Source organism: Pleurodeles waltl, chromosome 9 (assembly GCF_031143425.1).
Source record: "Pleurodeles waltl isolate 20211129_DDA chromosome 9, aPleWal1.hap1.20221129, whole genome shotgun sequence".
Classification (NCBI taxonomy): Eukaryota; Metazoa; Chordata; class Amphibia; order Caudata; family Salamandridae; genus Pleurodeles; species Pleurodeles waltl.
This window is the reverse complement of record NC_090448.1, coordinates 150,324,754-150,348,205: the sequence shown is the minus strand read 5'-3', so window position 1 is coordinate 150,348,205 and position 23,452 is coordinate 150,324,754. Positions and strand designations below refer to the sequence as shown.

The 23,452-nt window shown below is 44.9% G+C and overlaps 1 protein-coding gene across 2 annotated transcripts in view; it reads left to right on the top strand.

Annotated features, from left to right (window-relative positions):
- Positions 1–4,178, top strand: part of ERC2 (ELKS/RAB6-interacting/CAST family member 2) — a 2,244,592-nt gene extending 2,240,414 nt beyond the window's left edge. The window contains exon 19 of one of the 2 annotated variants that reach the window (XM_069206453.1): positions 4,052–4,178. The gene's annotated coding sequence lies outside the window, so the exon portion shown is untranslated. The remainder of the gene's footprint in view (positions 1–4,051) is intronic. The other variant, XM_069206452.1, reaches the window with a different exon arrangement.
- The last annotated feature ends 19,274 nt before the right edge of the window (positions 4,179–23,452 follow it).

Genomic DNA, 23,452 nt, shown 5'->3' with positions numbered 1-23,452 from the left:
ATACGACCTGAGAGTGTGATAGCTTTTGCGGTTTATAGTGTATTTGCCTATCGCCCTGGAGCATCTTACTGGGCATCTTATTGTGCTCTATAAAACTAGTTGACTGTGAAGCTTTGCAATGACCTTTTACCTCAAGAAATCCACCATTCAGATCGGTGGCCTACTAAGTGAGGGATGCCCATGTGGAATTTGTAATGACTTCTGAGTGCATCACTAATTTCCCTGTAGCATTTGAAATTGATGTTTATATGGTGTCCTGGGTGCCCCCTTTGCTTTTCTGCAGGTACCCTATCTGAAAGTAGGAGAGGGTGTACATGTCTCAGTGCAGTTCATATTGTCTTCCTATTCTTCCTGAGCTGCATACCTTCCTTTTTGATTGGCATTTGACTATACATTTAATAATCATCCACCACACTTGGGCCCATATTTATACTTTTTGACGCTAAACTGCGCTAACGCAGTTTAGCGTCAAAAAATTTAGCGCCGTCTAACGCCATTCTGAAGCGCCATGCGGGCGCCGTATTTATGGAATGGCGTTAGCCGGCGCAAGCAGACCGGCGCTGCCTGGTGTGCGTGGAAAAAAACCACGTAGACCAGGCAGCGCCGGCGTTGGGAAAAAATGACGTTAGGGCGTCTTAAAATGGGGCAAGTCAGGTTGAGGCAAAAAAATCGCCTCAACCCGATTTGCGCCATTTTTTTACGACGCCCAGACGCCATTTCATGACTCCTGTCTTAGTAAAGACAGGAGTCATGCCCCCTTGCCCAATGGCCATGCCCAGGGGACTTGTGTCCCCTGGGCATGGTCATTGGGCATAGTGGCATGTAGGGGGGCACAAATAAGGCCCCCCTATGCCACCCAAAAAAAAATAAAAAATATAAAAAATTATACTTACCTGAACTTACCTGAATGTCCCTGGGGTGGGTCCCTCCATCCTTGGGTGTCCTCCTGGGGTGGGCAGGGGTGGCAGGGGGGGTCCCTGGGGGCAGGGGAGGGCACCTGTGGGCTCATTTTGAGCCCACAGGCCCCTTAACGCCTACCCTGACCCAGGCGTTAAATAGTGGCGCAAATGCGGGGTTTTTTGACCCGCCAACTCCCGGGCGTGATTTTTGCCCGGGAGTATAAATACGACGCATTTGCGTCGCCATCATTTTTTTAGACGGGAACGCCTTCCTTGCATCTCATTAACGCAAGGAAGGCGTTCACGCAAAAAAATGACGCTATTTGCCAATACTTTGGCGCTAGACGCGTCTAACGCCAAAGTATAAATATGGCGTTAGTTTTGCGCCGAATTTGCGTCGAAAAAAACGACGCTAATTCGGCGCAAACGGAGTATAAATACGGGCCTTGATTTTTTTGACTAAACATCAAGGGATGTTGGGAACGATGGATGACTGCAGGCATAACTTTTCCACATGCTGATTTCTGTTGCCATCGTGTGACCTATTAGGTTGCCTGATTTGTTTTTAATTTAAAGGCATTTATGAATCGATTGATTGATTGATTTAAACACATTTCTGAATATTTGTCTGATTTGCTAAATCGCCACTTTCTATTGCACTCCGTTTTGTTGTCTTGTACTCATTGCAATCGTTCTTTTAAACGTGTTGAAACCCTGCCCTTATGTTAAAAGATGTTTTTTAAATAACACAGCACTTCCTACCCATATTGTGTGTGTTACATTGGTCAGGGTAGTGGGTTGTTAGCAGGGTCGGACTGGGACAAAAAGTTGTCCCAGCACCAAAATAAAATTGGTCCAAATTAGAAAGCTAAAAAAGTGTCCCATGTTTTCCAATTGGGGCAGTTTTGAATTCGTAAAGACACATTATATAAATGCTTTGCAATGTATGGAAACTGCATGGATTTGTGCTTGCTGCTGGTAATGTTCGTGATGCTGTCAAGAACATTAAAAGTAAAAACCAGAAAGCATAAAACAGGCCCATGGACAGCCAAAAAAACAACCCCCATACGTTTCTGTTAGGCCAGCCCTTCAGTCCCTGCCTGATAGCCCTATAGGCCAGTCCAACCCTGGTTGTCAGTTGTTTTACTTCCTCATCATGCCTTGGGAAGGTTTTGCTGGTTTGGCGTTTTCTTTGTCTTTGTGCAATCTGCAAATCATGGTTTCTGGTTGCTATTGCTTGCCCATGTGGGTTTTCTAAGTGGCTGTGATGGATGGGATTTTGATCATTTAGGTTTTGCTTTTCAAAAGCTAACAATACAAAAGTAATGTATTTATTAGGTGTGCACCACACAAAAGTAATAGTCAATATAACCACTGAAAAAATAAATAAACGTGTAACTAGTGCAGCTAAAATTACTGGGGTCTCACATTTTCCTCAATACCTCTTTTCCACATGCCCATATCAAATTATTGTCTATGCAACGGCATACGCGTGAGATGTGTGTTCCATAAAAAGGAGTTGTTGCTTCTCAAAGCAATGCTCCAGTTACTTTATGCGTTTGAACCTTTGAAGGTAAGTTCAATGTTTTCCCTTGATGAGGCCTCCCGTGATTGGAATGTAAAATGTTGACAAAAAATTGATAAAGAGGTGATACGATTTTGTATGAAGTAGAGACAGGCTTTATGAGACGCTGTGATCCGTTCAGTAACTTTGTGGTCGTTCGTTTACTTTACAAATCAATGCAGATGTTGGAAACACTGACCTTTCAAAGGGTACTTCAGGATCGATAGAAAGCCTCATTGTTCAATTTCAACTTGGGAAACCTTTAAAGGTCAATGATTAAAATAATTGGCAGTGCCCCTATCCTACAACTTTTCGTACGTTAAATTGCGTAATTAGTTTTAACTGCTTAATTATGGTGTTTAATGTGTAGGGTTGAAGGGATACTATTATATTTTAAGGAACTGTCAGAGCAACAACAGAAATGTGTAGTAGATGCTCTCTAGTACTTTCTTGACCTTTCTAAAAAAAGATTCAGTGTATTCTTCTCATAGACTGTCATTGACCCCGAAAAAGGTGTAAATATTAAATCTATCACATTCCAATTTTTTTACTTTACATTATAGGGCCATCTCTAGTGATGAATAAACGTTATTCCATACTCTTTCAAGCTGAAATTAATTTATTCTGATTGGATAAAGAAGCTAAATGATTTTGGATGTATTTGCACACGTGGAAGGATATTTTGCATGGATGTGCCTTGTTTCTTTCTTGCTTAATTGTGAAATTGAGAAGAAATCGTTGACTAAGATTAGAAGTACATTGCATATAGGAGTTTGTCAGAATGTTTATGCTGCGGAAAATGCACAGTTTTTTTCAATGATTAAATATTTCAGGGAATACATCTATACTAATAATTACAATATACAACAATATGATTTCTAGGTATGCCTGCTTTGTGAAAACTCAAATTACAGGCTATTTGTTCTAACTCTTCTGTCAATTTACCTGGTTCCTGAATACCCTTTACTGTGTTTGATATTTAATGGGTATGACATGCGGAGTTAAAATTCAATTAAAACTTTAGTGCAGGTCAATGTGAAGTTACAGAAAAACAGCCTAAAATATTCCTGAAAGTATTTTTTATTTATAAAAATAATATTTTGAGGGTTGAGCGTAGATTCCAAACACTGCCTATTCATATATTGTGGAGTTTTCTCAATAAAGCAATTGCAAAAACTCAAAATTAGTTATCCCCAAAACTTGGTAATCTAAGTGTGAGGTGACAGGCTTGTGTTATTTGTTTCTTGCAAAACTAGTATGGCCATTCATTATATTGAAGCATTAATATAAACTGTTATAGGTAACAATTATTATTCAAAGAATTATCATCCAGGTGTGAAGTGTGTAGTTTTTGGTGTGTGTGAGTGTGACTTCAAAGAAAAGGTCTTGCATATTTTATTGCATCAGTGATATGCCACGGAATTTCTTTATGCTATGAAGTAGATAGATTCAAGATATGAAGGTATTGCCTATTATCAACTGAATTGTGCATATTATACCAATTAAATCTGGTTCGCAAAATGTCCTGAACACATTGCTTTTCACGTTTATATGGCATCCGTTTAGTATATTTTCTTTTCTTCTCTAGATGATCCAGTCACTGTTGGAGGCACATAAACCACAGCAATATCATATTCTGTTAATTGATCACCTATCCAACCTTTGCCTAGAGTTTGATTTCCAGTTTCTTTAAGTTTCAAGCTTTACCTATCACCAAAGAAAATGAAAATGAGGGAGACATACAGGAGGACAAAATCACACAACTGAGCACCAGAACAGGTAAATATTCTACGAATGGTTTCCCAATGACGTATACCATGTAGTTCATTGTTAACGATTTTCCATCTTTGAACGTTGTAACAGACCATCTTTGTAACTGACCATGCTGTTTGGAACAGACAGCCTTTTACACTGCACAAGGTTTTCCTGCAAACTTTGTATAACTAGTAATTCTTTTAGATATTAAATAAAAAGTATTGACATTTTAAAAATAAGAAAGATTAATGTCCACTGAAAATAAAATACATAACAATGCTACTTCCTTGTATGCATTCATAAGAAGAAAGGTTGAGCCTTAAACCTTTACAAACCAATAAACCGTAAAGACTGTCAATGTCTGAAACAACATTATTTTTGCATACATTTGAAAAGAGAGGTGCATTGTAGGAAGGGGGGAAGTGTACGCATGGGGGCCTTCTAACCATCATACTCTTCACTCCACAGCTGACTGGTGGAAGACAAGCTTTTCACTATTGTCTTACAGTGCAGCTTCATTTCAAATTTCACATTCACTCAGTTTATCACAGTGCATCTCAACGGACACAACTCAGACATAAATCGGTCAATAATTAAAAACTAACGTAAGTGCAGCTTGTTGCTTTAGGTATTTAACTTGTAGTTACATATCTTTGTAGTCTACCCATTGTTTCTTTAAAATGCTTTTTCTTGTTCTCTAAGTTTCTGTGCAAAGCACTGGTTTGATATCCTGTCGTAGGCTTCATAAATAAATGAACACAATAATATATAAAACAATGTGGAGGGTTTGGAAAACATGACATCCAGATATGGTGTGAATTTTATCAACATACAAACAACATATTCCAATGACCATTAGCAATTTAAATGTTAGTCTATGGTTACTCTACTGCATGCCTTCTGAAATCAACTGCATAACGTACGTTCAACATTAGCAGACTTTGATACCTTATGCTGGACAAATCAGTTATTGTAGGGATAGGTAGCATAGTTAGTTACTAAGGGCCTGATTATAATATTGAGAGATGTAGTACTCTATCACAAATGTGATGCATATTCTGTCCGTCACATTACCATTTCTGTAGCATTTAATGGAATTGTAATACGGCTGATGGGATATCCATCACATTTGTGATGGAGTAACCTCATCCGCCAAGATCTAATTCAGGCGCTAAGTCTTTGATTTCTAACAGACATTTTTTTTTCTTTTTAGATTATAGCTTTTTTGATAAATAGAGCTGTGCAACTTTGTAAGCATACGGACCATGGTGCCCTAGCATTTCAGTTATGGTGATTCTATTTCAGTGTATCTAAACCTGTTGCTTATGGATGTTTGCACTGGAATAACACAGCAGTAAACATCTCATTACACGTTATGCTGGTTAATTCAGTAGATTGTCATGTTTTCAAAGTTCTGTTTGGCAAAAACTCATTACATGACGACAACCACACATCCAATCTGATAAGGATTCTAGAATAGAAGAATGAGGATGGTCTATCAGAGATATGAGTAAGGGAGACCGCAATTGATAATATGTAACCTTCTTCTTCCAACTTAGCTCATATGTTTTGCAAATGTACTTCCACCAAATGCTATTATTAAAATTGAAAGCCACGCAAAGGCAAAAAGCTTTGTCAAAGCCAATAGAGCTGACCTTGGCAAGCTGGTGTAATAGTTATTTTTCATTATGAATTGTGAGAATATGCCACAAAAAAACGAAGAAAACGTAACAAAACATATCACCCCTTAAATGTGACAGCTGTGTTCTTGCTATAAAAGGTTTAAATAAATAACTATTACAATTTACTTTTAATAGAACAGAACTGGTACTTCCTTGCTGGCACATTTAATTAGAACAGTTATAAAACACTTTTTAATTTTAGTGCATAAACACGACTAACATTTTTTAAAAGATAAAGAGCGACGATAACAATGTATTGTCAAAATACCAACCCTGACAATGAGATGCACCTCTTTTTATGTGGATGTGCACATGTGATCAAGCAAAATGCTGTCTCTTACAGTGTCCCATTCTTGATTCTGCCATGAAGGCAACAAAAAATAGAAATGACAGTTAAACACTCCAATGAATGCATGCACTTTTTATTTATGATGTTTTTTTAGACTAATTTAGGCTCTCTAAACCAGACCTCAATATAACATCTTTGTAATTTGACAAATAAATGACCTGCTTGCTCAATTGCTTGTTTGTGAAAGCTCAGAGAAGACAATCTGATGACTCCCTAAATATAAAGAGGAACTTACAGTGTGACAAGATGGTCACCACATAGGGTTAAATTAAGCCCAACAGTAAATAAAACTCATTGTGTTTCTGTGTGGTTTAATCCATAAATATGATGCCTATGAATTGTCACATAGGATGTGATGATTTAAAATGGCATTCATACATACCAGAAAATTTACCAATATGCCTATCTACAATAGTTGCATGCGTTTGTTATAGAATTTGAATTAGGAGCCTAAGGCATCCTTTGTTTCCAGAAGGGCATGTGGCAGAATTGCATTATATGTTTTATTTTGTTTGAGTGAAGAAGGAATGAACCAGACACAAGTGGGCTCAAATTACAAGTAAATCATAAGGAAAAGAAAAATCTGTTAATTTCCTAAGTACGCATAGTGTGTTTCCTCTTTGCATTGTGTGAAGATTAGGAATGCTTCTGGCCTTTTAAAATCATTTTCCTAAATTTGACAAAATATTTCTCTCTTCTCCCTCAATATAATGTCTGAGGGCATGCTAATCACACCCAGAGACTGGCAGATGGTAGATGCAGGATGCAGCACAACTTTTCTACCGTTCTACCAAAATAAGATAAGGCACCTGCGTGGGGGTCATTAAAATGAATGCACTCTAAATAATGGTTTTATTGAGAAGTCATTCTGTTTTTCCTAGTCAGAGTGCAGTCTCTAAACTATTTCCAGACTCTGCTGTCTAGTATAAGGAATACTCCACTTACCATTGGGTTCCTTTCTTGAATAACATTTTGAGCTGCTGAAAATGAATGTTTGTGACTGTGGCCATGGCCACTAGGACCACAAGCACACCAGGTGTATGTGTGTTCAGTGGACACCACTTCTGGTCACCAGCGACCAAGGCAGGGTTCCGGTCGCAAGTGGGCATTACTGGCCAGCACCACGTGAGCACAGACGTGCCCGTCCTTGTGGCAGAAATAAAGAATAATGAGCACACACACTTACTGGTCTCCTGCCTGATCCTTTGTGAGAGGTGCACCATGACACAACATCTGGCGACGAAGGTGGGATTGGACTGAGTCATGCAAAGTCACACACCACATTGTGTCCCATACTTCCAGCCTCACCAGTGCGACGTCCACACCTCCTGCCTCATCTGCGTGACATCGTTCTACAATACAGGGGTGAGACAAGCAAGCGGTAGGCACCGCCAGACCCTACATGGTTGACTGCACCTGATGTCTCTGATCTCTGCTCCAAGCGAGATCTTGCAAGAATAGGACTGCCTTGGGGGACATCTTTAAGTCAGGCGTGGGGAGCTAATGAGCTGTGTGGAAGCTCCGGGGGCCATCTTAGAGCCAGGCATACATACTGACTGGCCACTATGTGACAAATAGTGGCCATTTTGAAGTCAGGCAACCCCATAATAGCGTGGATACATAGAATACACAAAAAGCTAAAATAGATGCTAAAAGAACTGCAACAGGAAAAGCAAGTTTAGCAATATATACTGCAAGTGAGACAGTAATAAGACATCCATACATAACGATGATCGCAACTGCAACGGCCTACACCGGATTCGCAACCAGTGGCTGCAACCATAACTGAAGAGCTCAATGAGGGTGTAATTCCAAGCGCGATATTTAGGTGCTCTATGCCGTTTCACTTCTCTGACTTGCAAACAAAGAATGTTTGCCTGGAGAAATGGATCAGGAGGTATGATTGCTACCTGTGCGTTACTGGCAAAAATCACATGGATGAACTGGCGAAGGACCTGTTTCTAAATATGGTAGGGGATGAGGTTGAAGTCCTGTTTGTGACTTTCCCACCTGAGTCCATCACTATATAAAAAGGCCTAATAAAATTACTCACAGATAGTTTCAACCCCCAGCGAAATGTTGACTTTGAATGCTGCATGTTCAACATGGTGTGCCAACGAGCAGATGAAGCACTGGACGACTTTGCGACTAAACTGCCCAAATTAGTCACCTACTGCAAATTTGACAAATTCGACAATGAGGCTGTGCATCATTGAAGGATGCCGCTTGACTGGATTCCGCCCAAAAATACTGGAAGAAACATACATGCTAGAACAAATACTCACCATGGCAAGGTTAGAAGCCAGGGCCACATCGCATGCCATACAGATGGAAAACGGGAGAGTACGAATACTGGAACAGGCTCATCTTATGGCGGGCAGCCACAGCAGACATGACAAACCACTGCTGCCCCTGAAGGAAAAACAGGAAAGGATGTGCTATTGCTGCAGCCTGGATTACCCGCACGTTGGGGCCTGCCCAGTCATGGGACACAAATGCTGGAAATTCAACTGCGACAATCACTTTGCATGAGCAGACACATCAAGCCAGATAGGGGGTGACCTGTTCGATCAAAAATCATGGAAGCATGCAATCACAGTTCTTCTACTGACTCAGATGATGACAATGGACTGGGAAGCCAATCAACGTCTATATCCCATGACAGATTTCCCAGCAACGAGCACCTGAACATATTCAATTAGTCAACAAATGCCAAATAAAGAAAACAGCAACAGTAGATCTGCAGGTCGGGAGTGACAACACGCTTTATACTTGGAGCCACACGCAACATCATTTCTGCGTCAGAGTATGACAAAATGAAACACAAGCTTCCGCTGTCCCCTTCCACTGTTGACGTTTTTACATGGGGTGCGAAGCCTTTCGTAGTAAATGTGGGGAAATTCACAGAGATGCTCACGTACAATAAAAGATCTGTGAGAGAAGAGATATATGTCCTATGGGGAGACGTTCCAATGCCGTGTCTGTTCAGCAACTTCACTGCACAAGTGATGGTCCTCCTAGCCATGACGTATCACATGGCCGAGCATCACAAAATCCTAAGAGAACATCCTGCGATCCTCAAAGGGCTTGAAAGGCTGAAGGACACACAGGTCACCCTTCACATTACCGAAGCGATCAAACCCCCTGCCGTAAAATCACCGTAGAGTCCCAGTGCACCTACAGCCAAAGGTAGAGGAAGAACTAAAGAATCCGCTAGCACAGGACATCAGCAAACCAGCGGAAGGATCAACTCCATGGGTGTCCCCCATCATGGCTATGGCACAGAAAAATGTGCAGAAAATCTGAATTTGCTTGACATGCACTTTCCAAGCATAGCTATGGAAACAGAATGACGCCCAGGCCCTCAATCAGGTTGGAAGAACTGGCGCAGGAGATGACTGCTGACTTCACGATACAAACAGTCAAAACACTCATACAACAACAGCGGTCAAGACATGTGACTAACGGCAGCTCAGTAGATGAAAGAGTCAGGGGTGTAGAAATATTTTCATTAAAACAGATACAGGAGGAACTATCAGAAATAGAGCAAGGGATACTGCTATGAGGTACCAGGATAGTCATACTGAAGACACTTTGAAAACAGACAGTCAGCCTTGCACATGAGTCTACCGTTATTGTGGCAGCAAAGAAAATGCTGAGAGAGAAAGTATGGTTCCTGGCACTTGTTTGCCTGGTAGAAGCTCTGGCTTTGAGCTGCCATCTCTGTCAGATAACGGGCAGGCCACCCAAGCCAGAACAGCTACACGTGTCTGACTTTCCTGAGGTTGAATGGACAACGTTGCCCGCAGACTTCTATGGCCCTTTGGACACCAGTGGCTATCTGCTGGTCGTCATTGATGAATACTCTTGTTTTCTCATAGTGCAACAGGTGTCATCAACATTGGCCACTGCCATGTTACCAATCCTGGATGACATTTTCACAGCTTGGGGCGCAACTTAACACTGAAGACAGACAATGGACCCCCATTCTCAGGAGAAGAGTTTCGCAGGTTCATGGCATACCTGGGAATACATCACAGGAAAATAACAATGCTGTAGCTACAAACAAATGGCAGGGTAGAAAGACTGGTGAGTAACATAAAGGAGGCTGTCCAATGGGCAAAGCTGGCGCAGATCTCTGTGGGACAAGCACTGTGCCAAGTGCTTTGGGATTACCACAACACCCACGAAGCTCCACGGGGAAGTGCTCATCAGAACTGATGCTAGGGAGGGCATGCAGGACCCATCTGCCTCAACTTGAACCCAAGGCTCCATCAAATCACAGTGACATTGTGTCACATGACCAAGAGGAAAATGAAACGGCAAGCTGACGCATGACACAATGTCATGCCATCTGGCCTAAAACTGTGAGACCTGGTCCTTGTTCGTCAATGCCAAATACAAAAATCTGACAGCCTTTCTTGAGCCAACCTCTGAAGATAACCAACATCAGAAGGTCGATGATCACAGCAGAAGCATCCCCTCTAGACCCTCCCTTCCCCTTTCAAAAACCCCCCCCACCCTTATCCCCTCCTGTACAAAAACCAAGCCCAAGCTGCAACTCGGACAGTCCGTACCGGGAGGGTGGGAGGGAACGGAAAAGGAAGGCGAGGGAGTAGGACTAGGAGTAATGCCATTATCGTAAGAAAATGGAAGCATTACCTCCCGTCCCTCCCTCGCCTTCCTTTTAACCAATGAGACATAGCAAGAAAACACACAGGAGACGGACATCGAGTTGCAAGACCTTTATTTAATATCCTGCACCAAGAACATCCCAAACATTATCTCATAGAGGATAAGACCCGGTGACCTAACACCGACTCCAAACTACCCAAGTCCGACAGCCTATAATGACGCACAAACGTCGAAGGAGAAGCCCAAGTGGCGGCCCTGCAAATTTCCACCACGGAAGTCCCCTGAAGCTCCGCCACCGTAGCCGCCATGCCTCTGGTAGATCTCCCCTGAATCCCTTGAGGAGGAACCACCTCTTTCAAGGAATAGGCCAACAGAATTAAAGATCGAACCCACCGACTCAAGGAAGCCGTGGAAGGTTTCTCACCTTTGCGAGCCGGACCAAAATTAACAAACAGTGAATCCCCTTTACGAAAAGGAGCCACCACCCGCAGATACCAAAACCCTGCGCACATCCAACGAATGCAAACGGACCTCCTCCCTTGAGGAGGGATTCGGACAAAATGAAGGAAGGATGACCTCCTGCCGGGAATGGAACGAAGAATTGACTTTAGGAATAAAGGAAGGTACCGGAACCAGAACCACCCGATCGTGAAAAATCTTACAAAAAGGAAAGGAACAAGCCAATGCCCCCAATTCCCCCAACCGACGAGCCGAAGTAATGGCTACCAAAAAGAATGTCTTCAAAGATAGATGGCGCAAATCACAGTCCCCCAAAGGTTCAAAAGGGGGCTCCGTCAACACATCCAAAACCAAGGACAGATCCCATGAAGGAAAAGAACGTACCGGGCGAGGAAATAAATTAACAAGCCCTTGAAAAAATCTCGGCATCAAGCGCCCTTCATCCTGAAGATTACGCCATGGTCCTCTGAATGCCTGAATAGCCGCCCACTGCACCCGAAGAGATGCCACTGACAACCCTAAATGAGCACCGTCCTGCAGGAACTGCATCACCTCAAAGATAGAAGCGCAGGTAGGATCTAACTCACGACTTAAGCACCATGACGAAAACACCTTCCACTGTCTACCATAAGAAAGCAAAGTGGAACGTCTCCTCGAAGCCAGCAATGTAGAACTCAAAGCTACCGGCACCCCCAGACCTGTCAATCCCCGTCGTTCAACTTCCAGGCCGTCAAGTGTAACCTTCTCAATGACCCCAATGGGAGGCAGGGAAACTCCAGGGGAGACGGACAAAGAGGCAGAGGCCACATCCTCCCGTCCGCCATCAGCCTCAACAAGGGGAACCAATTCGCCCTCGGCCAAAGTGGCGCAATTAGGACAACCCTGGACCCCAGATCCCTCACACGTAACAGAAACGCCCTGAGTAGTTGAAAAGGAGGGAACGCATACAAAAGGCCCTGCGGCCAAGGACATGACATCCCGTCCACCTCCCATGCTTGGGGACATCGAAACCGGGAGCAGAAGCGATCCACTTTCGCATTCCCTACTGACGCAAACACATCCAGCACTGGAAGACCCCAAAGCCGAACCAGATGCTGAAACAGAGACTTCCGGAGAGAGAAAAGTTGAGAGGAAGGAATCACTCTGCTCAGCCGATCCGCCCGAACATTCACCACCCCCCGAATGTACGTAGCCCTGAGAGAAGGAACCCACTCCTGAGCCCACACAAAAATCTCCCTGACTAGATTGAACAGAGCCCTTGACCTGGTCCCTCCTTGCCGATTGACATAAGCCTTGGACACTAAGTTGTCTGTGCGAACCAGAACCGCCGAACCCCTCAGGGAATCCTGAAAATGGACCAGAGCCAGGAATACTGCCCTCAATTCGCGCCAATTCGACGACCGACTCGCCTCCCGAGGGGACCAAAACCCCTGAATCTGAGCCGACCCCATCCATGCCCCCCAACCGGAGAGGCTGGCATCCGTCGTCACCACCACGGGTCTCAGAGGCGATAAAGAAACCCCTATCCTCAGGTGGTCTGCATCCAACCACCATTGCAGCTCTCTGTGAATCAATCCGGACCCTGGAACCCTGTCCTTCAGAGAACCGGACCCTGGTGTCCACCTTCTCAAGAACCATGTCATCAAGCACAGGAGATGGAAACGTGCCCAAGGAACCAGAAATATCACCGACGCCAAATGACCCTGCAGACGCAACCATAGAAGAGCTCGGGGAGCAGACCGCAACAATACCTTCTTTACCAAAGCCTGTAGGACACCCAACCGTTTTTCTGACACAGTCACCAACCCAAGAAGAGTCTGAAACCGAGCTCCCAGAAAAACCAGATCCTGGGACGGCACTAAGTCTGACTTCTCCCAATTGATTAAAAACCCGTGGTTTTGCAGGACCCCCAGAACATGGACCACCTGCTTCTGCAAAAGGTCTCGTGATTGGGCATGAATCAAAATGTCGTCTAGATAAGGATGCAGAAATACCCCTTCTGAATGAAGCAAAGCCACTAGAGGAGCCAGCACCTTTGTGAAAATTCGAGGAGAAGATTTTAGACCGAAAGGCAGAACGCAAAACTGATAATGGTCCTGACCCACAGCAAACCTCAGGAACTTTTGAGAGGATCTTGCCACCGGTACGTGTAGGTAAGCATCCTGCAGATCCAGTGACACCAGAAAGTCCCCGTGTCTGACAAATGGAAAAATAGTCTGAATGGACAGCATGCGGAAATGCACTGTCCTGATCCAGGTATTCACCTCCTTTAGATTGAGCACCGGCCGAAATACCCCTGAAACTTTCTGCACAAGAAACAAGACCGAATAAGTGCCCTGACCCCGCTCGTCTAGCGGAACGTGGGAAATGGCCCCCTTGACCAGTAAGTCCCGCACTCCGTCCAATAATGCTCTTCTCCGTGACCCCTCTGAAGGCAGAGGTGTGGGACGTACCCCTGAATCTGGAGGAACCACCACAAAATCTATGACATAACCATTGGCCACAATGTCTAGTACCCAATGATCGTTTACACTGTCCTTCCAAGCCGAAAGAAAGTGACTCAGTCTTCCCCCAACCGGCCCTCTGCCAGGCCCACAGTGATTGTCAGGACCCCTTCTTGAAACCACCCCGGGTCGCAGGAGCAGACTTCTTAGGTGAAAAACGCGGCTGAAAACGCCGTTTCCTAAATGAAAAGGATTTAGCATCCCTAGTAGGAGAAGATCTGGAATGTTTCTTCCACCCTTTACCCGAAGAAGAACCCCCTTTATAAGGTAAGGCATGCTTCCGTTCCTTAAAAGCCTTGGAAAGCATGGATGGCAATTGTTCTCCAAACAAGGTACGACCTTCAAACGGCAGTCTCAACAAGGCCGCCTTTTCCCCCGGATCAGCCTTCCAGGAACGCAACCAGAGGGACCTACGAGCCCCAATCAAAGACCCAGATGCCAGAGCCGAAGTACGGACCACATCCGAAGACACATCAGCCAACAATCTGGCCTGCTGCTCCATACCAGCCAGGAGCTCCGAACATTCCGCCCCTTCCTGTACAGCCACTGCCAGTTTATCAAAGTCTTGAACCAATGACTGTGACGCATAAGCAGAATAAATCCCTGCCCTCAGCGCCAGATTTTCCGCAGCAAAAGCCCTCTTAAGACCCGAATCCACTTTACGGTCAGTGGCATCCGTAGGCACACAATCCTCCGGATTGACTGCCGTTTTGCCAATCAGAGTAGCCAAAATAGAGTCCAGGCGTACTGAAGGAGGCAAAACCTCCTCACCCTCAAGTAAGTAAAGTTTCTGAAGGAATCGTGGAACCTGAGCCTTATCCACATCCTTCCACTCACGAAACACCATCTCCCTCACAGGTCCCTGAAAAGGCATGGCAAACTTTGAAGGTGTCTTGTATTGAGGAAATAAATGAGAATCCGAGTTTGCAGGTTGAAACACTGGGAAACCCAAATTGTCCCGAACATGTGCCATCACTTCCCACATATCTTCTCTGGAAACATATTTCCCCCCAGATGACGTCGATGGGGCCTCATCCTCACTCTCCGATGAGGATTTCCTAGCTGCTACCGATGAATGCGCACATTTAGACTGACCAGTCCTGGCCACGCCTGCTTGTAGTGCCCTGGTCACCGCCACCTCAATCATATCCTGAACCTCCTCTCTGGACATGAAGGGAGTACCCCTGCCAGGTACCTGTGAGTTCTCAGGAGTAGTAATGCTAGCCTCACCCCCCTCCTCCTCCGAGGAAGAAGAGACAATCCTACGTCTCTTTGCTGGAACTTTAGGCATGGTAAACAAATAATCACTGACTTGAACCCCAAAAAGCTACCCTCTATATAGGCACCTGGTCCTCCCCCCAATCAGGGCTCCACCAATCTCTAAAGAGGTCACCTATTTCATCAAAATACATAAAAACCACGGGCCGAACGCTCGTCCTACCTGAGAGCATCTCAGAGTTGAAGTCCCTCGGTTCCCCGCGGCTCCGCGGCGCTGAAACCCGGAAATCAACGTCCCAGCCACAGAGGGCCGGCTGACCCCGTCAGCCGGCCTCCAGGACACGCCTCTCGAGCAACCATGCTGCTCGTTCAAGACGCGACCCAGCCGTAGCACTCCTCGCGGAGCTCCGCGTCCCGAGGAGAGCCTCCATCGACGACCTCCAGGCCCCGCCGTGCAGGTAAGAAAGGGAAAGAAAACCGTCTAGCGTGGGCTAGACAAAAGAACAGGAGGGGATAAGGGTGGGGGGGGGGTTTGAAAGGGGAAGGGAGGGTCTAGAGGGGAGGCGGGAGGCCTCATTGGTTAAAAGGAAGGCGAGGGAGGGACGGGAGGTAATGCAGGCTCCCTTCCAATTGGCTGCCTAGCACCTTCGCAGACATGGGTGCCTGCGAAGTTGCAAGGCAGCCAATTGTGTGCCAGCCCGGGAGAAAAGGACAGAAATGCACTGTATTTCACAAATAATGTGCATTCCTGCCCTTTCAAATTGGCATAGGGGAGTGTAGCAAGAAGACTTGCGGCGCTGCCCCTATGCAAATTCCCCATAAATATGGGCAATGTTACGTTAAATGTACTCTTCTTCCCTGCATGCATAAAACGCATTAGATCCTGTTTTTCATCCCGAGATTACTTATTGCCTACAAGTGCTGCTGTGATATCTTTGTAACTTGGAGAAGGAAACCTAACTTAACTTCGGAAGAACTGGCCCACTACGAGATTTAGAACAGCCCACACGCAATCCTGAAGTAGAACCAGGTTTCCCTCTTAGCATAAATTGAACCTATGACCGTGTGCCCTAGGGCAACAGAGCTGTCTGCTCAGCCACCAGCGCCCAAAACTTAAATGCTTTACATTCACAGATTGCGCAGTAATAATGACTTCAGTGTGTGAAGTATTTTTTCCTACAGCAAAAGCAAGCAGAATGTGACCACAGCGAGCATTAGTATATGAGTGTAAGTGTCTACACGCGGCATAGTTACTTTAGTTTGCTATTTAAAGGTTTATCATTGTCACTGAAATATTAATTCTGGCAGTGCACTTTCAACGCAGGTTATCTGCAGTCTGACAATGTGGTAAATTAGACCCAGACGCTAAAATTAAAATGGGTACAAATGCAGTTTTCACCCATTTTTGCTTTATCCTTGAGTTGAGATCAAAGTGCACTCAAGTCTGTGTTTGAAGAAGCACTTACAGCTGCATACTACCTGTTTACCTATGGCCTTGTACAGCATTGAGCTTACTGATTATGCCTGCAAAAGGTGAAAAAAGACAGTACAGAACTTTAATCTGTTTCTTTTTTGGTGCCGAGCTAATAATTGGCTGGAAAAATAAACCTAAAACAGTGCACTGTCCCTATTTGCGCCACGTTGTTTCAGCATTTCTTCTTACTTTAAGTATCTAAATGACATTCATAACTGTCTAAAATCACTAGTAGCATTGCATGGTTAAATTGACATGACTGCACCAATAGTTTTGTCTTCAACCTTCAGCTCTCCAAAATTGAACATTAAAAGAATAACATTTTCAATCTTCTTGCAAAGAATATCATCACCTGATGAACTGTAGTGAGCAATGTTTGCGATTGTGTTTGTGTACATGCAAGTGAATGAACATTGCATCATAATATCACATACTTTATGCACTAGAGGGCGAACCCAAACTTTGAGATTCATGAATGTTGGTCTCTGCTTCTAAGGCAGTAGGACAGAGTATGTTGTGTAAAGAAGGTGCAAAACCTCCATGAGGCAAATGCATTTTGTGCTGGAAGCTTTCTGACCTTTACTCTCCTCAGCACAGGAAATTAATAATATTGGGCCACATGTACAAAGCTAAAACATTTCGAGTTGGAAATAGCAAATCAGTGCAAATCCCTAGTTACGACTCGCAAAACGGGATGTAAGAAACAATCACAATTCCATTTTGCGATTCGGTGCTGAGTCGCATCGCAATTTGCGAAATCGCAAATTGTGATTTTCTAAATTGCACATGGGTGTGTCACGGAGTTGCAAATTGCGACTGTGTCGCAATTAGTGAACGGCTGCAAAAGAAAAGAGAAAACACACTTCCTGGTGCTGGATGATGACATGGGAGTGGGAAGAGTCTAACCAGCACATACAGCAGAGGCACACCCAGCTGAGAGGAGCAACTTGCAGCCATGGAAACTCAAACTAAGGAGGCAACCACTGCAGGGAGAAAGAAACTCTCAGATAAAGAGTTGGAGTTCCTGACTGAGGAGTGCTGGCTACACTATGAGGTCCTGTTTGGCAATCAATCAATCAATCAATCAGTGTATTTGTAGAGCACGCTACTCACCCGTGAGGGTCTCAAAACACTTTGAGGAGGGGGGAGGGGCAGGAGCAGACTCGAAGAGCCAGGTCTTGAGGAGTCTCCTGAAGGTCAGTAGGTAATCGGTCTGCCGTAAGTGGATTGGGAGGGTGTTCCAGGTCTTGGCTGCGAGGTAGGAGAAGGATCTGCCACCGGCTGTTGTCCTGTGGATGCGTGGGATGGTGGCGAGGACGAGGTTGGCGGAGCTGACGATTTGGGGTGTAGAAGGTGCGACGATCGTTGAGGTATGCTGGTCTGGCGTTGTGGAGTGGTTTGTGGACGTGGGTTAGGAGTTTGAATGTAATCCTTTTGTTGACAGGGAGCCAGTGTAGGTTTCTCAGGTGGGCTGTGATGTGGCTGTGGCGGGGGATGTTGAGGATGAGGCGTGCAGAGGCGTTCTGTATCCTTTGCAGTCTTTTCTGGAGAACTGCCGTGGTTCTAGCATAGAGAGCGTTGCCGTAGTCCAGTCTACTGCTGACGAGGGCCTGGGTAACCATCTTTCTGGTTTCGGTAGGGATCCACCTGTAGATTTTGCAGAGCATGCGGAGGGTGTTGAAGCTGGAGGACGAGACGGTCGTGACTTGTCGGGTCATGGAGAGCGATGAGTCAAGGATGAAACTCAGGTTGCGGGCGTGGTTGGTAGGCATTGGTGCGGCTCCCAGCGAGGGTGGCCACCAGGAGGCGTCCCAAGCGGAAGGGGTGGGGCTGAGAATGAGGACCTCTGTCTTATCTGAGTTTAGTTTAAGTCGACTGTCCTTCATCCAGTTTGCAATGGCCTTCATACCCTAGTGGAGGTTGGTTTTGGCTGTGGCGGGGTCCTTGGTGAGGGAGAGGATCAGCTGGGTGTCGTCGGCGTAAGAGATGATTTTGAGGTTGGAAGATCAGATGATTTTGGCTGGCGGAGAGATGTAGATGTTAAAGAGTGTCAGGCTGAAGGAGGAGCCCCTTGGTATGCCACAGATGGTCTTGGTGGCTTCAGATAGGAAGGGAGGGAGATGGATTCCGTGTGTTCTATCGGTGAGGAAGGAGGTGATCCAGTCCAGGACCTTGTCGTGGATCCCTGTGTCGTAGAGGCGTGCGCGCAGGGTGTATTGGCAGACTGTGTCAAAGGCTGTTATGAGTGTCAGCAATGGCAGCAATCAGTGTCCCTGACACACACAAAAAAGAAGATTTGGCTGGACATACAGATCAAGATTAATACCATAGGAGTCAGCCATCGCACCATTGAGGAGGTTCGCAAAAGATGGTACGACCTCAGGTCCAGAACCAAGGAAAGGGTGGCGGAGCGGTTGAGGGAGGCGCACGGAACAGGTGGAGGACCATCCAGAGTACCACCTTCTACAGCTACAGAGAGCATGGCAGAGACCACTCTGGAGTCAGAGGCTGTCGTAGGAATTGGGACATTTCAGCACCTGAACCTCCAAAAGTAAGTAGCAAATCTCACTTATTTACACCATTGAAGGCACCATGCACACAACCACAGTCCACAAAATCATGCATCATCCAAATTTGTTCCATGCCTATGTGTCAACCTCAAGGACAGTGCATTTTGGCCAATGTAGTACAGTAGTCCAGCTGTTTAGGAATATTTATTTTTATACGCCACACATCAGAGAGGCACTGACAGTGTATCCCCTGTGTCCCACATGTCTCCTTCAAGTATCCACCGATTACCCTAGTGTGGAGGTAGATGACGATGCCACCATGACAGCAGACGAGGCAGTCAGCATATCTGCAGGGGAGTGCAGTACCACACCTATTGTCCACCATGCACGTGAGACCACAGAAAAGACAGATGTGGACAATGAGGCAGGAAACCTGACACCGGGGCCACAGATGGCTGTGAGTCGGCCACTGCGAACAGCTGGGTCTAGGCCTAGATGGCATTGTCGAACACATGATGTAGGTGAGGAGGATGTCACAACTGAACAATTCCTTTGACTGGAGGAATCCCCACTAAGCAGTCACGGCCTGCAAAACAAACAAATGTGGATGATGAACCGGAACCTGCACAGAATGCAACAGACCCTCACACAGGAATTTGCCAATGTTGAATCTCAATTTTCCAACATGAACACCAACATGGTAAACCTCACCACTGCCATCAATGACCTGTGTGGGGAAATGGTTACGGATCAGGCCCATGCAAGGTGCAGAGAGTGCGACACAGCTATACGTTTGGACTGGCTTAGTCTGTCCATCAGCCGCCTAGCCACCACAACTCCCCGCCTGTCAAGGCGCACTGTTACGTTACAGGTGGAACTTGGCCATTTTGCCAGAGATGTGGCAAGGGGACTAGAGTGCATTACTACTGCAGGTGACTTTATTCATACCTCCCAGGCAGCCAGAGATATTGGTGACACCCCTCGGGACAGTGAGGACCTATCAAGTATAAGCAGCGATTCTGCCTCAGATGCCCGCATCCTGCACAATAGCAGTGCCCACCGGACATCAGGGGACCAACCAGGCACAGGCCATGGGGGGTGTAGCCATAGGAGGGTGTGATGTTGCTTCCCTGGTTTAGCCTGAGGCACATAATATTAATGTGTCAGACTTTGTTACACTTTACTTCTTTACTGCTAGCTAAAACCAACATTTCAATAATACACTCCTGACATTAAAGGAAAGTTCTTTTTTGCACAACCTGGCTATGTGTGTCTTACATTTGTGAGTGCTATAACGGTTGTCACGTACTTGCCAAAGTAGTGAGTTGCAATGTGGTCCTGTCTCCGTCTTCCCTCCATTACAATGCTACCATCCCCAGGCTGTCGTTGTGGTGGCTCTTGCTCCTCATCATCCGAATCTGTGTCATCTAGGGTGAGATGTAGCCCACATCTGGTTGCTATGTTGTGTAGGATGTCACATGTCGCCACAATCTTGCTTGCAGTCTCTGGGGCATACTGGAGTGCACCTCCACTTTTGTGCAGGCATAAAAAATTTGACTTTAACATGCCAAAGATCCTCTCAATGACGGTTCTGGTTCACCGATGTCCAATGTTGTAGCACCTCTCATTCTGATTGGCAGGTGTTAGATATGGGGTGAGAATCGATTGCCTCTGAGCATATGCACTGTCACCTATGGAAAAAAAAAAAGATATGAGCATGGCCTCACATGGTTATGCAGTGACATGTATTTATGACACCGGTGTGTAGTACACAGTACCTAATAAATATCCTTCACCAAACTCCCCACGTTCTAGACGTTGGTATATCCCACTGTGCCTGAATATGTATGCATCATGTTTGCTCCCTGGAAATTGTGACACTATATCAGTTATGACATTATGGGCGTCACATACCACTTAAATGTTGAGTGAGTGAGTGCATTTCCTATTGCAGAACACATATTACAGATTTGCAGGTGGGCATATGGGTATATGTGTCCCGTCACACACCCTATTACATGGGGAAAGTTTGCAATTCTGCAGAAGTCCAATTTGATGTTGTGTATTTCCTCCTCCTTCCTGGACAGGTATATGGATCTGGACATGTGTGTGAGTATGGCATCTAAGAACTGTCTAAAAAATCGTGACAGGGCACTTTGGGACACCCCACCAGCAACTGCAATCACCCCCTGGTAGCTACCCGAGGCCAAGAGGTGCAGTGAGCAGAGCACTTGCACATGTGTGGGGATGGAGCAGCTGCGCAAGGTCTGGCGTTCTAGCTGAGGTTTCAGCAGTTCAATAATCTCTACGATAACTGCGCTGCTCAGTCAGTATTTGTCATATATTTCCTCCTCAGTTTGTTGAAATATGGTCTGCCTGGTTCTGTATATCCTCTCCTGTCTCTGCCTCCTCCTCCTCTGCTGGGCAGCCTAGACTCGCCTCCTCCATGCAATCATGTAGAGTGCAGCCATTTTCAAAAACCCTGATGCCTATTGGGTCTGCTTTTATGCTTTGGTTCTGGTTACCACCTGTTTGGAATCAGTGCTAATCTGGGTGTGCAAATCGGACTTCTTGCAACTATTCACAATTTGCTACTGCCTTGTACATTCGGTTTGCGATTCGCAAATTGTGATTTCTTAATTGCGAGTCACAATCTCGAATTTTTGCGATTTGGTAATTAGTCGCCTCGCTATTTGGGACTCCGAAATGGCATTGGAACATACCATTTTGCTTTTTGCACGGTTGCAAATAGCGCTGCGACCGATTTGCTTAGGCAAAACATACGTACATGTAGCCCATTGTGTGAAAATTATTTTAACACCAGTTTTGTTTACATTTCTGAATTTTTCCTGATTTGTGCTCACAGTTTCCACCAGTTTCCTTTTAAACCGCGAATTAAGCTCTTAGTCACTGCTAATTCTAAACTGGGTATGGCTACAATTTACACCCATTTTAGCACTATCAGTATGGTCTGAATACGTCCCAAAGAGTTTAGATTTTCAGAGACTGAACACTTACCCCAAAAAAGGAAAGCGATTCATATTAATCTTTCTTATGAAGACTCTAGGGAGTTCAACATGTTTATATCTGGATCGGTGATTATTAGAAACATTTTATATTGTTGCTAAATAGATATGTCATGTGTGACATCTTAATCGAATTTTGGCTTTTTAGCCTATAGTAGTTTGGAATTGTAGGTCCAAGCAAACACCTGGGTAAAAATGAAACTGCAAGTCCAAATATGCAACGTTCTGACAGGTAGAAAACCAAGTTTTTACAGATGGCATCAGGGATGTGGACCGTCGTCCATTGTCAAATGATGGAAAAGAAAAGGATAGGAATTATCTTGTATCCTGATGAAATCAATTCACTGTTACTATGTTTTCAGTAATGTGCACAAAGACTGTGTAGCCTTGACAGAGCACTGTGACTTGTGTTCTTGACTTTGCTGAGAAGTGCTGTAACTGCACAGATATGAAAGGCAGGTTCGAACATTACTTATCAGTCAGGTTTTTCCACCTGGAGGTGGTAAAGATTCGATATCCTAGTATTTAATCCCTGAGGCCAGAAAGTCATTGACCAATACAATATGTTTTCCCATTTTTAGTCCCTGGACAATATTTTTGATTTAGACAGTCGAAAATAGAATCTAAGGGGTAATAGTCATTTGTTTAGATATTTAGGATTGAAACCACGTTTTTTCAATCACATCTACATTTGCAGAAACACACATTCGGAAAAAGAAAATCAGTGGAGGGGAAAACCAGATAGTGTAGGAGACATTTCATGGAGGCAAAGGCATAGTCATATTTTTCCCCACTTTCATACTCAGTGGTTAAAAAAAATTCAGCCACTTCCAATTATTAAGACAAACCTGCCAAACTGATATTTTATCTATGACAACACAGAATATCAAATGCATATTGTTAGTGTATAAGTGACCATGGAGAGTTGCTATGGTTACTCCAGGAGTTGACACCTCCCATGGCCTTCATTAAGGTGAGAAAGACACACATGCTTATCCTTTCATCTACCACAGATTATTACCACTGAAAATCATAGTAAATCATAGTAAAGAGGCTTGATGCTGAGGAGGGTGGGACAATCAAACAGTGAACACATATGTGCCCATTTGTGTTAACTGACCACAAGTTGTGTGTTCACTGGGATTTCTCCTGTCTTAACCTAATGTCCTCTAGTAGCTTTACAAATGTGACTTCACAATATGCTGCATCTATTTGAGTAGGTATATCTCACTAGTGGAGGGAGGCTTCAGAATGTAGTGTTTCTGCTGTGGTGCATAGCCTAACTTGAGGGTGACTTCCGAATGGATAACGTTTTGAAACCTCCCATGACTGTTGTTGCTGTGACTGCTTAACAGTTCGTCACTATGACTTTTCACC